Consider the following 14,703-nt stretch of genomic DNA (forward strand, 5'->3'; position numbering starts at 1 on the left):
TGTTTGTGAAATTTAACTTTAGGAAAGATGTGACCATATTTTATCTCTTTGGTAATCAAATCTTTCCAAGAGTTGACTTTATCACCATAGATTTCTATGAGGCAAGCTTGGCTTAATAAGTTATTCATAAATAATAAAAAATAACTGATAGGAAAAAAATATGAAATTAGCCATTGTTTCCCTATTTAAGATAACCATTGAATGTAGTAAAATTTAATAAAAGAGTTCTTTGACTTTATAATTAGGTAATATATTATTTTTTATGGCTATTATGTCCTGTTCACAGATAGATATTGTAGCTTAGAAGCATGATCTGTCACAGAATTTCATGGTGACACATTTTGCTTAAGCAAGGATAGTACCTGCTCTCCTCTAAAATCACATGGTTCAGATGAATTTCCAGTAAACTAAAATTGTGATTCTAACTAGTACATATACAGGATGAGGTAGATGAAAAAATGCTTTGAGGCTTTTCAAGCACCATTCGAATGTGAATTATCATTGTGAAAGACCTTTCCAAGGTCACACAAAGTTAGCGGGAAGCCAGAAGAAAACCCAGGTTTTAGTTTCGTAGACTGGGGCTCTTTCTATTGCACAATCCTCCTTATAAATGCATAAACCTGAAAGATGCACGAGGCACAATGGATAAGCTTTCTTAGTATGGTAGCTTGATTGTAAAAACTCCATTTTCATTCTATGAGAGTGACTCAATTTGCCACATAGGCCCACTTAAGATTTTTTTTTTTTTTTTTTTGCGGTATGCGGGCCTCTCACTGTTGTGGCCACTCCCGTTGCAGAGCACAGGCTCCGGACGCACAGGCTCAGCGGCCATGGCCCACGGGCCCAGCCGCTCCGCGGCATGTGGGATCTTCCCAGACCGGGGCACGAACCCGTATCCCCTGCATCGGCAGGCGGACTCTCAACCACTGCGCCACCAGGGAAGCCACTTAAGATTTTTTTAAAGTTAAAGCAAGTAACTAATGGCTTTTAAAATACGTCCTTCACATGGGCCAGACATGAAATAGTTTTTGAAATAAAATGCCAAAAGCACTACACTTTTCAATAATGAGTCACTAACCATTTGTCTCTGTGCTAAAACTTGGCTTTTAAGAAGAAATTTTTAAAACTCTAATTACAGCTTACAAAAACAAAAAGGTCAAAAAACTGATGTTTAGTAGCTTAATGGGATTTCTTATTGAACCAATACAGCATTATGAGGAGGCTGTTTTTCTCTTCATCAAAAAGCTGCACACGTAAACCAATATCACCGGTTTGAAATTATCAATGTGTCATACTAGCATGCTACTCAAATTAATTGTCAAGCTCTTAAGCACCTAAGTTACACACAAAAGGCTAAAAGACTGATTTTCTAAGTGAGCAAATATATATGTTGGGAATGCGTGAAAATCTCTCTTGGAACTGAGAAGTGGAACCACTACAAAACATTTTCATCTCAATGAATCTACATTTAGTGATGCAAAAATCACTACTTGGTTGTAATGAAATTGAAAGCAGAACTGATTTCTTCATTTCATTGCTTGAATAAATCAACTCTACAAAATATTTCTTTAGTACAAGTCAGGAAGAGTGACAATCCCTTAACTAAGGCCCTTTACAGAGTTAAAACTTGTTTTTTGCTTGTTATAAACTTATTCTTTACTTCTTATATCCTATTCTTTTACTTGCTGGATTTTTATACTGCTCTTATACAATAAAAATGGTACAGCTTTGTCATTGTTCCTAAGCTAAGATGGAAAGTGATATGACTGAAGTTTTCCAGAAAGTAATCTTAAATATTGGTTCAATGCATGCTGGGGTTACAGTTTATGGAAGTCATGAGGTGTAAGTATTGATATTTTTTGTGTCATTTTCAAGTCCAGAAGGCCTATATGGTATACTAGTTGTAGGGCTTTCCTTTGATTCTCTTAGATTATTCTAAACTTTGATCATATTAGGTTATTTTTTCTAATTTCCAAAAACATCCTGTATTAGAACAAGAAATGCCAACTACTGTGAAAAACAACTACCAAGTAAGTATCAGTGGCTCAGCATGATCAAAATTTGTTTCTTCCTCACATCACTGTTGACTGCAAGTTAGTTAGTTCTCCTTCAAGAATGTGTCAGGAATCTAGGCTTCTTCCATTTTATAATACCGGCATTTAAAAAACACAGCCTCTATGACAACCACAGAAGGAAAACACTGTGGTCAAACACATAGTACATTTTCACAGCAGGCTTCAAAATGAATACATTACTTCTGCCTACAGCCCACTAGCCAGAATCCAGTCGTGTGGCCATAACCTAACTTCAAGGGAGGCTCAGAAATACAGTCTTCCTTTGTGTCCAGGAAAAGGAAAGAGGATTGGTGAGCTCATAGCTGTTTTCTGTCACAATCCCTAAACAACAAATCTGCAACACCTAAACATTTCAGATTGTCATCCCAACACTTGAAACCTGGCTGTTAGTGGTAGGAGGTAGGGTTGATGGGGACAGATAAATGTAGCAGGCAGGGCACATAAAAATATATGATAAACAAGAGCTGTCAGTTGCTGTCTGCCATAATGTCTCTTTTTCTTCAATCTGTGCTCCTCATCAGCCACCCCTCCTGGTACTTCCCAGAGTCCCCTTGAACTGACTGGAACAGTTTGATCTGGTCTGTAGAGAGCAAAGACTTTCCAAGGTTTCTAAATGCCTTGATTTCTACTTCGTGAGGAAACTAAATAGCCTTAGTAGAGGCAGCAGAAAGGAAGAAACAAAATATGCCTGGAATTTAAACTGTTAATAGAAATAAATGCTTTTTTTGTTGAGATACTGACGTGCACAATTCCAAATCACTCTTATTTAGCTGCATATTGGAATGAACTTGCAAACTACTGTTGTCATATTGAAACCTGCTAAGAATCTAGTGAGCTGATAAACTGATACCTCAAAGAAAGGAAAAATGAAAATTAAATTAGAAGTAAAAATTAACAACAACTGAGGGCATTCAAAAATAAATTTCCATCTTATCAGTTCCTTTCAAAGACACCAATGGCGAGTATTGTTGTGAATGAAGGAAGTGATTTTCTTTTCAAAGTTTTCCACTCAGTAAGATGACAAAGGTATCTGAAATTACAGATCTGAAATCAGTGCTTTTCCTGTTGGCAACTTAGCAGCTTTTGTAATTGATGTGACAGTTTCATTTCCCCACTGCTGCAGACAATCAGCATGTTACTCCATCTCTCAAGCAAATCTAAGAAAAAGATTTTCAGGTTTACTTTTTAGTAGATATTAACATTTTCCAAACAAGATATGGTGGCAATGACAGACTATATAGATTCAAGGCTTTGACAACATCCTGCTTTGGATGATACAAAACAAAAAGCTGTCAGTGTGGCTTCATCAACATACCTAACAATTGCTTCAACAGGACAACTGATCATTTAAAATCTTTCTCTAAGGGCCTTTTAAAAAGGGATTCTCCTTACCACAGGGTCAAGTGGACATGAATGAAGGATGAAGGTAGATGTGTGCTCATACCTTGGTCCCAGAATTATTTTTCTTGCTTTGAGAATAAAGGAGAAGACTTTTAACCCTTTGTTCTATTTAACCTCATCTTTTTCCTCCCTTTTTTTCACCCACATACCTTGAATTTAAGCCCCACTGAATTTACTGTTTCGGGAATGCACAATGATCTTTCACACTTCTAGGTCTTTTTGCACTGGCTATTCTCTCAGCCTGAAATATACGGCATCAGTCAGAATTAGTTAGGTTATGTTGCAGTGAAAAATGACCCTTCACGTAACAGTGTCTTAAAAAATTAGAAATTTACTTTTTACTCCTGCAATATGGATTGGTGAGGCTCATCTTATCACAGTCACCCTGACACCAGGGGTGGTGGAAACTTCACCTCAAATTGTGCTTCCACGGTCATAGCAGAAGTGACAAGGGATCATGGCAAATGGTTCACTGGCTCTTAAATTTTATGCCTGAAAGTGTCATGTCAGTCATTCATTCTACTTGCATTTCACTGACAAAAAAAAAAAAAAAAAAGCATATGATTATTTCTAAATTGAAAGGGGAAGAGAAACGCAGCCCTACTGCAGAAGGAAGAAAGCCAGGTATTTTTGTTGAGTAGTGCTAATGACTACCACATCAACCTTTCCAGTAGGGGAAGTTTAACTCATGTTTAAAGATCCAAACAAATGTCACCTCCTGTGAGAAGCATTCCATGACTTCTCAAGATAATCAATTTCTTCTTTATCTCTACCATCCAAATATTTTGTATAGATTTTCTTGGAATACTTACCATATTGTATTATAATAATCTATTACCATGTCTGTATTACATTGAATTAAACTGAATTACACTGAAAATTTCTTATTCACATTTTTATGCCAAGTGCCTGGTAGAGTTGCAGCATAGGTTGCGTGTTTACCTCTTATTTGTCCATTTTCCTTGTTAGACAATAAGCTTGCCGAGGACACAGACTATGTCTTTTTGCACCATCCTAACTCTAACGTTTTACAACAGTACTTGGCCCTAGAAGAAGCCCACTTGGATTAATTAATCGATTAATTATTTTTGTTATTATACCATGTTGTGTGTGGGTAGGCTAGGTTATGCTGTAGTAGAAAAAAAAACAGTTCTAAAATATTAGATAAGCTCAGCAAAAGTTTATGAGTTGCTCATTTTACATATTCTACACGGATGGGCAAGGGGATCTGTTCTATTCACCCAGTCAGGGACCGAGGCTGATCTAAGCTCCACTGTCCTATAGCAGACTCATCTGTAAACTCATGTCTTTTCAGATACCCTGGCAGAGGAATAAAAAACTGAAGAATCACAGATGGCTTTTTAATTCTTCAGCTTAGAAGTGGACTATCACACTTCCACTCATATTTTATTTTCATTGGCCAGAACTAATCATTTGGCCCCATAATTGAAGGGGGCTGGGAAATACTGAGAAACAAATGGAATACCTGGTGTGCATTACTGTTTCTGTCTCAGGGTTGAAGGCAATAGTCTCATAATAAATATAAAATGCCCACAATATGGGAAATATAATGTTGGCAAGTAATATAATCACCTTTCTCTAGCACTTTTCAAGTGAGAAGATGCCTGAACTCAATAACGGGTGTAAAATGCCTATAGAGTAGAGAAGGAGAATGATCAAACTGCTGTGCTTGGGAAACAACTCTTTCACAGACATTCAAAAGACTTTCAAGTTAAAATGAATCTATCTTTCAACTTCTCGTTAAATATCTATAACAATAAAACCTATGCTATAACACTAGAAGCTAGGAATAGTATTTAGCTATATGCTAGACACTGGAAGGAATTTACAACTAAAAATGTTGATAGGTTTCAACAGATGAGCAAAGTACTGGTCTTTGCTCACCTTGCTTCTGTGTGAGCACAGGGGACCAGGAGGAAATATCTGCTCAACTTCGACATGTTTCCCCAGCACAAGGATGCTGAGATTTCACTAACTCAAAAGCTGGGACGTTTTTCATTATCATATAGGTATTATTTCATTAAGCAGTCATAACTATGTCCCATTTTCTCTCTCTGTTTTCTTTATGGAAACAAGTCTTAAACTCAGTTAATCTATAAACAGACAGGCGGGAACCCTGTTTCCTAAGATGTCCTCTGTTAGAGTGTGTCATTTATGTATATTCAACTGGACAAAGTGTCAATACTAGAGATTGCCTCAGACTCTCTTCTGTGTATAAAATACAGGATGGCAGCAAAGAAGTGAATTTTATCACACTCTATTGGAGTTATATTAGTTGGATAGCTAATAGGCATGGAAATGTGGTCAGAATGTTGTACTCTTAAACCTGCTCCTTAGCTATCAGGATCAGAGGAAAATACTCAACTGTAACAAAGTGGACAATGGGGATGATTTAATGAACATATCCACTATGGCAACAATTCTGACTAGAACATTTCACATTCAGGAATAAGTAAGCAAAAGCAAAACAAAGCAAATAAGAACTGTAAAAAATGTACTTAAAGATATTTCAAAGCAATCTAAAGGCTATTCCTAGGTTTTTATGTGCTCTCCCCCAATCACATATTTTTTTATTGAAGTATAGTTGATTTACTGTATTAATTTCAGGTGTACAACACAGTGATTCAATATTTTTATAGATTATACTCCATTTAAAGTTACTATAAATATTGGCTATATCCCCTGTGCTGTACAATATATCCTTGTTGTTTATTTTATACATAGTAGTTTGTACCTCTTATTCCTCTATCCCTATCTTGTCCCTCCCCACTGGTAACCATTGGTTTGTTTTCTATATCTGTGAGTCTGCTGCTGTTTTGTTATTTGTTTGGTTGGGTTTTTTTAGATTCCACATGTAAGTGATGACAAACAGTATTTCTCTAACTTATTTCACTCAACATAATACCCTCCAGGTCCATCCATGTTGTTGCAAATGGAAAAATTTCATTTTTTTATGTCTGAGTAATATTCCATTGTACGTATATAACACATCCTCTCTATTCTTTCATCTGTTAATGGACACTTAGGTTGCTTTCATATCTTGCTATTATAAATAATGCTGCTATGAACTTTGGGATGTGTGTATTAGATTAGATTAGTGTTTTAGTTTTCTTTGGATATATACCCAGGAGTGGAATTGCTGGATCATATGGTAGTTCTGTTTTTAGTTTTTTGAGGAACCTCCATACTGTTCTCCATAGTGGCTGCACCAAATTACATTCCTACCAACAGTGTAGGAGGGTGCCCTTTTCTCCATATTCTCACCAACATTTGTCATTTGTGATCTTTTTGATGATAGCCATCCTGACAGGTGTGAGGTGATAGCTCACTATAGTTCTGATTTGCATTTATCTGATGATTAGAGATGTTGAGCATATTTTCATGTGCCTGTTGGCCATCTGTATGTCTTCTTTGGAAAAAATGTCTATTCAGATCTTCTGTCCATTTTTTATTGGCTTGTTTTCTTGATATTGAGTTATATGAGCTGTTTATGTATTTGAGATATTAACCCCTTATCAGTCATACCATTTGCAAATATTTTCTCCCATTCAGTAGGTTGCCTTTTGGTTTTGTCAATGACTTCCTTTGGCGTGCAGAAGCTTTTTTTTTTTTTTTTTAACATCTTTATGGTGTATAGTTGCTTTACAATGTTGTGTAAGTTTCTGCTGTATAACAAAGTGAATCAGCTATACGTATGCATATATCCCCATACACCCTCCCTCTTGCGTCTCCCTCCTACCCTTCTTATCCCACCTAAGTGGTCACAAAGCCCTGAGCTGACCTCCCTGTGCTATGTGGCTGCTTCCCACTAGCTACCTATTTTACATTTGGTAGTGTATATATGTCCATGCCACTCTCTCACTTTGTTCCAGCTTACTCTTCCCCCTCCCCATGTCCTCAAGTCTATTCTCTACATCTGTGTCTTTATTCCTGTCCTGCCCCTAGGTTCTTCAGAACCTTTTTTTTTTTTTTTAGATTCCATATATATGTGTTAGCATACAGTATTTGTTTTTCTCTTTCTGACTTACTTCACTCTGTATGACAGACTCTAGGGCCATCCACTTCACTACAAATAACTCAATTTCATTTCTTTTTATGGCTGAGTAATAATCCATGGTATATATGTGCCACATCTTCTTTATCCATTCAGCTGTTGATGGACACATAGGTTGCTTTCATGTCCTGGCTACTGTAAATAGTTCTGCAATGAACACTGTGGTACTTGTATCTTTTTGAATTATGGTTTTCTCAGGTTATATGCCCAGTAGCGGGATTGCTAGGTCATACGGCAGTTCTATTTTTAGTTCTTTAAGGAACCTCCATACTGTTCTCCATAGTGGCTGTATCAATTTACATTCCCACCAACACTGCAAGAGGGTTCCCTTTTCTCCGCACCCTCTCCAGCGTTTATTGTTTGTAGATTTTTTTTTTTTTTTTCAGTACGCGGGCCTCTCACTGTTGTGGCCTCTCCCGTTGCGGAGCACAGGCTCTGGATGCACAGGCTCAGCAGCCATGGCTCATGGGCCCAGCCGCTCCGCGGCATGTGGGATCCTCCCGGACTGGGGCACCAACCCACGTCCCCTGCATTGGTAGGCGGACTCTCAACCACTGTGCCACCAGGGAAGCCCCTATTGTTTGTAGATTTTTTGATGACGGCCATTCTGAGTGGTGTGAGGTGATACCTCATTGTGGTTTTGATTTGCATTTCTCTAATGATTAGTGATGTTGAGCATCCTTTCATGTGTTTGTTGGCAATCTGTATATCTTCTTTGGAGAAATGTCTATTTAGGTCTCCTGCCCATTTTTGGAGTGGGTTGTTTGTTTTTTTGATATTGAGCTGCATGTGCTGCTTGTATATTTTGGAGATTAATCCTTTGTCAGTTGCTTCATTTGCAAATATTTTCTCCCATTCTGAGGGCTGTCTTTTCGTCTTCATGGTTTCCTTTGCTGTGCAAAAGCTTTTAAGTTTCATTAGGTCCCATTTGTTAATTTTTGTTTTTATTTCCCTTTCTCTAGGACGTGGGTCAAAAAGGATCTTGCTGTGCTCTATTTACAATAGCCAGGACATGGAAGCAACCTAAGTGTCCATTGACAGATGTATGAATAAAGAAGATGTGACACATATATACAATGGAATATTACTCAGCCATAAAAAGAAATGAAATTTAGTTATCTGTAGTGAGGTGGATGGACCTAGAGACTGTCATACAGAGTGAAGTAAGTCAGAAAGAGAAAAACAAATACCATATGTTAACACATATATATGGAATCTAAAAAAAAAAAAAAGGTTCTGAAGAACCTAGGGGTAGGACAGGAATAAAGATATAAGAGAATGGACTTGAGGACACAGGGAGAGGGAAGGGTAAGTTGGGACGAAGTGAGAGAGTGGCATGGACTTATATATACTACCAAATGTAAAATAGATAGCTAGTGGGAAGCAGCCACATAGCACTGGGAGTTCAGCTCAGTGCTTTGTGTCCACCTAGAGGGGTGGGATAGGGAGGGTAGGGATAGGGAGACACAAGAGGGAGGAGATATGGGGATATATGTTTATGTATAGCTGATTCACTTTGTTATACAGCAGAAACTAACACACCATTTTAAAGCAATTATACTCTAATAAAGATATTAAAAAAAAAAAAAGAAAGCACAATATCCCAGCAATTACAGGTTTTCCTTTAGGACACATTTTTTATGTTAGGACACATCCTCTGTAAACAGTCAAACAACATCACTCTGCTAATGAGTAGAAAACAGATCAGATCATCCTACTCTCTTCTTGGCAAAGTTGGTCTAACTGCAGAAAGAACTTTCCACTGTGACTATACACACATTTGTCACTGAATCTGACTTTTCCGAAACATCTCTAAGTGGGAATGCTTGGGCTTGACATTAATAGCTCTTTGACTTGATAATAGCTCTTTTTCTAATAACTCCTTTTCACAACCAATGAGAGGAAGGAAGCCAGAAAAGCTTTTACTCTCACGAGGGTGATATGAGGAGTGAAATAAAATGGTTCCAAAACCTATAGACTCTGTTTTAATAGAAGAGTATACTTTAATTGTGATAAAATATCCGTAACATATAATTCCCCATGTTAACTTTCTTTAATTGTACCATTCAGTGACATTAAGTACACTCACATCGTTGATCAACCATCATCACAGTCCATCTCCAGAACTTCTGGCTTTCCAAACTGAGACTCTGTATGCATTAAACAATTACTCCTCAATCTACCAAGATGGTACTTTTTAAAAGAAGCCAATTTGGCAGAATATTAAAACTAAAGAGAATGAAATTACACAGTCATAAAGTAAGACCTAATTCTAAAGCCCAACATATTAGTATATGGTTTGTGAGGAGCTAACTGAAAATATTTTCCTTCTTATGCTATAATTCATAGAATAATTTTACTTTATTTCCATGTTCAAAAGTTTTTTTACTATAATTTTATGTGTTCAGTTAATATTCTGATCAAGTGTTAGTACTAAAATCAAGAACGATTGTTAGGATACATAGGGGAAAATAGGTTCTATTGTACTTTTATAGGTAAATAGGTATAGTAGAAAGTTAAATAAAGGACATAAAAATAAAAAATAAAAATAAAAAAAGGATCTTGCTGTGATTTATGTCATAGAGGGTTCTGCCTATGTTTTCCTCTAAGAGTTTTATACTGTCTGGCTTTACACTTAGGTCTTTAATCCATTTTGAGTTTATTTTTGTGTATGGTGTTAGGAAGTGTTCTAATTTCATTCTTTTACGTGTAGCTGTCCAGTTTTTCAGCACTTATTGAAGAGGCTGTCTTTTCTCCACTGTATATTCTTGCCTCCATAATCAAAGATAAGGTGACCATATGTGCGTGGGTTTATCTCTGGGCTTTCTATCCTATTCCATTGATCTATATTTGTTTTTGTGCCAGTACCATACTGTCTTGATTATTGTAGCTTTGTAGTATAGTCTGAAGTCAGGGAGCCTGACTCCTACAGCTCCGTTTTTCTTTCCCAAGATTGCTTTGGCTATTTGGGGTCTTTTGTGTTTCCATACAAACTGTGAAATTTTTTGTTCTAGTTCTATGAAAAATGTCACTGGTAGCTTGACAGGGGTTGCATTGAATCTGTAGATTGCTTTGGGTAGTAGAGTCATTTTCACAATGTTGATTCTTCCAATAGAAAAACATGGTGTATCTCTCCATCTGTATCGTCTTTAATTTCTTTCATCAATGTCTTATGGTTTTCTGCATACAGGTCTTTTGTCTCCTTAGGTAGGTTTATTCCTAGGTATTTTATTCTTTTTGTTGCAGTGGTAAATGGCAGTGTTTCCTTAATTTCTCCTTCAGATTTTTCATCATTAGTATATAGGAATGCAAGAGAATTCTGCGCATTAATTTTGTATCCTGCTACTTTACCAAATTCGTTGATTAGCTCTAGTACTATTCTGGTAGCATCTTTAGAATCCTCTATGTATAGTATCATGTCATCTGGAAACAGTGACAGCTTTACTTCTTCTCTTCTGATTTGTATTCCTTTTATTTCTTTTTCTTCTCTGTTTGCTGTGGCTAAAACTTCCAAAACTATGTTGAATAATAGTGGTGAGAGTGGGCAACCTTGTCTTATTCCTGATCTTAGAGGAAATGGTTTCCGTTTTTCACCATTAAGAACGATGTTGGCTGTGGGTTTATCATATATGGCCTTTATTATGTTAAGGTAGGTTCCCTCTATGCCTACTTTCTGGACAGTTTTTATCATAAATTTGTGTTGAATTTTGTCAGAAGCCTTTTCTGCATCTATTCAGATTATCATATGGTTTTTATCCTTACGTTGGTTAATATGGTGTATCACATTGACTGACTTGCGTATATTGAAGAATCCTTGCATTCCTGGGATAAACCCCACTTGACCATGGTGTATGATACTTTTAATGTGCTGTTGGATTCTGTTTGCTAGTATTTTGTTGAGGATTTTTGCATCTGTCTTCATCAGTGGTATTGGCTTGCAGTTTTCTTTTTTTGTGACATCTTTGTCTGGTTTTGGTATCAGGGTGATGGTGGCCTCGTAGAATGGGTTTGGGAGTCTTCCTCCCTCTGCTGTATTTTGGAAGAGTTTGAGAAGGATAGGTGTTAGCTCTTCTCTAAATGTTTGATAGAATTCGCCTGTGAAGCCATCTGGTCCTGGGCTTTTGTTTGTTGGAAGATTTTTAAACACAGTTTCAATTTCAGTTGTGATTGATCTGTTTATATTTTCTATTTCTTCCTGTTTCAGTCTTGGAAGGTTGTGCTTTTCTAAGAATTTGTCCATTTCTTCCAGGTTGTCCGTTTTATTGGCATATAGCTGCTTGTAGCAATCTCTCATGATCCTTTGTATTTCTGAAGTGTCAGTTGTTACTTCTCCTTTTTCATATCTAATTCTGTTAATTTGAGTCTTCGCCTTTTTTTTCTTGATGAGTCTGGCTAACGGTTTATCAATTTTGTTTATCTTCTCAGTGAACCAGCTTTTAGTTTTTTTTTTTTTTTTTGTGGTATGTGGGCCTCTCACTGTTGTGGCCTTTCCCGTTGCGGAGCACAGGCTCCGGACGCGCAGGCTCAGCGGCCATAGCTCACGGGCCCAGCCGCTCCGCGGCACGTGGGATCCTCCCAGACCGGGGCACGAACCCGCGTCCCCTGCATCGGCAGGCGGACTCTCAACCTCTGCGCCACCAGGGAAGCCCCCAGCTTTTAGTTTTATTGATCTTTACTATTATTTACTTCATTTCTTTTTCATTTATTTCTGATCTGATCTTTATGATTTCTTTCCTTCTGCTAACTTTGGGGGTTTTTTTGTTCTTCTCTCTCTAATTGCTTTAGGTGTAAGTTTAGGTTGTTTATTTGAGATTTTTCTTGATTCTTGAGGTAGGATTGTATTGCTATAAACTTCCCTTATAGATCTGCTTTTGCTGCATCCCATAGGTTTTGGGTCACTGTGCTTTCATTGTCATTTGTTCCTAGGTATTTGTTGATTTCCTCTTTGATTTCTTCAGTGATCTCTTGGTTATTTAGTAGCGTATTGTTTAGCCTCCAAGTGCTTGTCTTTTTTACACTTTTCTTCTTTAATTGATATAGCGTCTCATAGCGTTGTGTTCAGAAAAGCTACTTGATATGATTTCAATTTTCTTAAATTTACCAAGGCTTGATTTGTGACCCAATATATGGTCTATATTGGAGAATGTTCCATGAGCACTTGAGAAGAAAGTGTATTCTGTTGTTTTTGGATGGAATGTCCTATAAGTATCAATTAAGTCCATCTTGTCTAATGTGTCATTTAAATTTTGTGGCTCCTTATTTATTTTCATTTTAGATGATCTGTCCATTGGTGAAAGTGGGGTGTTAAAATTCCCTACAATTATTGTGTTACTGTTTATTTCCCCTTTTATGGCTGTTAGCATTTGCATTATGTATTGAGGTGCTCGTATGCTGGGTGCGCAAATATTTTCAGTTGTTATATCTTCTTCCTGGACTGATCCCTTGATCACTACATAGTATCCTTGTCTCTTTTAATAGTCTTTATTTTATTTTATTTTATTTTTTGCGGTACGCAGGCCTCTCAATGCTGTGGCCTCTCCCGTTGCAGAGCACAGGCTCCAGACGCGCAGGCTCAGCGGCCATGGCTCACGGGCCCAGCCGCTCTGTGGCATGTGGGATTTTCCTGGACTGGGGCACGAATCCGTGTTCCCTGCATTGGCAGGCGGACTCTCAACCACTGCACCACCAGGGAAGCCCAATAGTCTTTATTTAAAAGTCTATTTTGTCTGATATGATAATTGCTACTCCAGCTTCCGTTTGATTTCCATTTGCATGGAATATCTTTTTCCATCCCCTCACTTTTAGTGTGTATATGTCCCTAGGTCTGAAGTGGCTCTCTTGTAGACAGCATACATACAGGTCTTGTTTTTGTATCCATTCAGCCAGTCTGTGTCTTTTGGTTGGAGCATTTAATCCATTTACATTTAAGGTAATTATCGATATGTATGTTCCTATTACCATTTTCTTAATTGTTTTGGGTTTGTTTTTGTAGGTCTTTTCCTTCTCTTGTGTTTCCTCCCTAGAGAAGTTACTTTAGCATTTGTTGTAAGGCTGGTTGGGTGGTGCTGAATTCCTTTACCTTTTGCTTGTTTGTAGAGGTTTTAATTTCTCTGTTGAATCTGAATGAGATCCTTGCTGGGTAGAATAATCTTGGTTGTAGGTTTTTCCCTTTCTTCACTTTAAATATGTCCCGCCACTCCCTTCTGGCTTGCAGAGTTCTGATGAAAGGTCAGCTGTTAACCTTATGGGGATTTCCTTGATTGTTATTTGCTGTTTTTCCCTTGCTGCTTTTAATATTTTTCTTTGTATTTAATTTTTGATAGTTTGATTAATATGTGTCTTGGGGTGTTTCTTCTTGGATTTATCCTGTATGGGACTCTCTGCACTTTCTGGACTTGACTATTTCCTTTCCCATGTTAGGGAAGTTTTCAACTATAATCTCTTCAAGTATTTTCTCAGTCCCTTTCTTTTTCTCTTCTTCTTCTGGGGCCCCTACTATTCAAATGTTGGTGCCTTTATTGTTGTCCCAGAGGCCTCTGAGACTGTCCTCAATTCTTTTCATTCTTTTTTCTTTATTCTGCTCTGTGGCAGTTATTTCCACTATTTTATCTTCCAGGTCACTTATCCATTCTTCTACCTCAGTTATTCTGCTATTGATTCCTTCTAGAGAATTTTAAATTTCATTTACTGTCTTGTTCATCATTGTTTGCTCTTTTGTTCTTCTAGGTTCTTGTTAAACGTTTCTTGTATTTTCTTGTATTTTCTCCATTCAATTTCCAAGAGTTTGGATCATCTTTACTATCATTATTCTGAATTCTTTTTCAGGTAGACTGCTTATTTCCTCTTCATTTCTTTGGTCTACCTTGCTCCTTCATCTGCTGCATATTTCTCTGTCTTCTCATTTTGTTTAAATTACTGTGTTTTGGGTCTCCTTTTTGCAGGCTGCAGGTTCGTAGTTCTCATTGTTTTTGGTGTCTGCCCCCAGTGGGTGATGTTGGTTCAGTGGCTTGTGTAGGCTTCCTGGTGGAGGGCACTGGTGCTTGTGTTCTGGTGGGTGGGGCTGGATCTTGTCTCTCTGGTGGGCAGGACCGCATCCAGTGGTGTGTTTTGGGGTGTTTGTGAACTTAGTATTATTTTAAGCAGCCTCTCTGC

Source organism: Hyperoodon ampullatus (assembly GCF_949752795.1).
Source record: "Hyperoodon ampullatus genome assembly, chromosome: 9".
Classification (NCBI taxonomy): Eukaryota; Metazoa; Chordata; class Mammalia; order Artiodactyla; family Ziphiidae; genus Hyperoodon; species Hyperoodon ampullatus.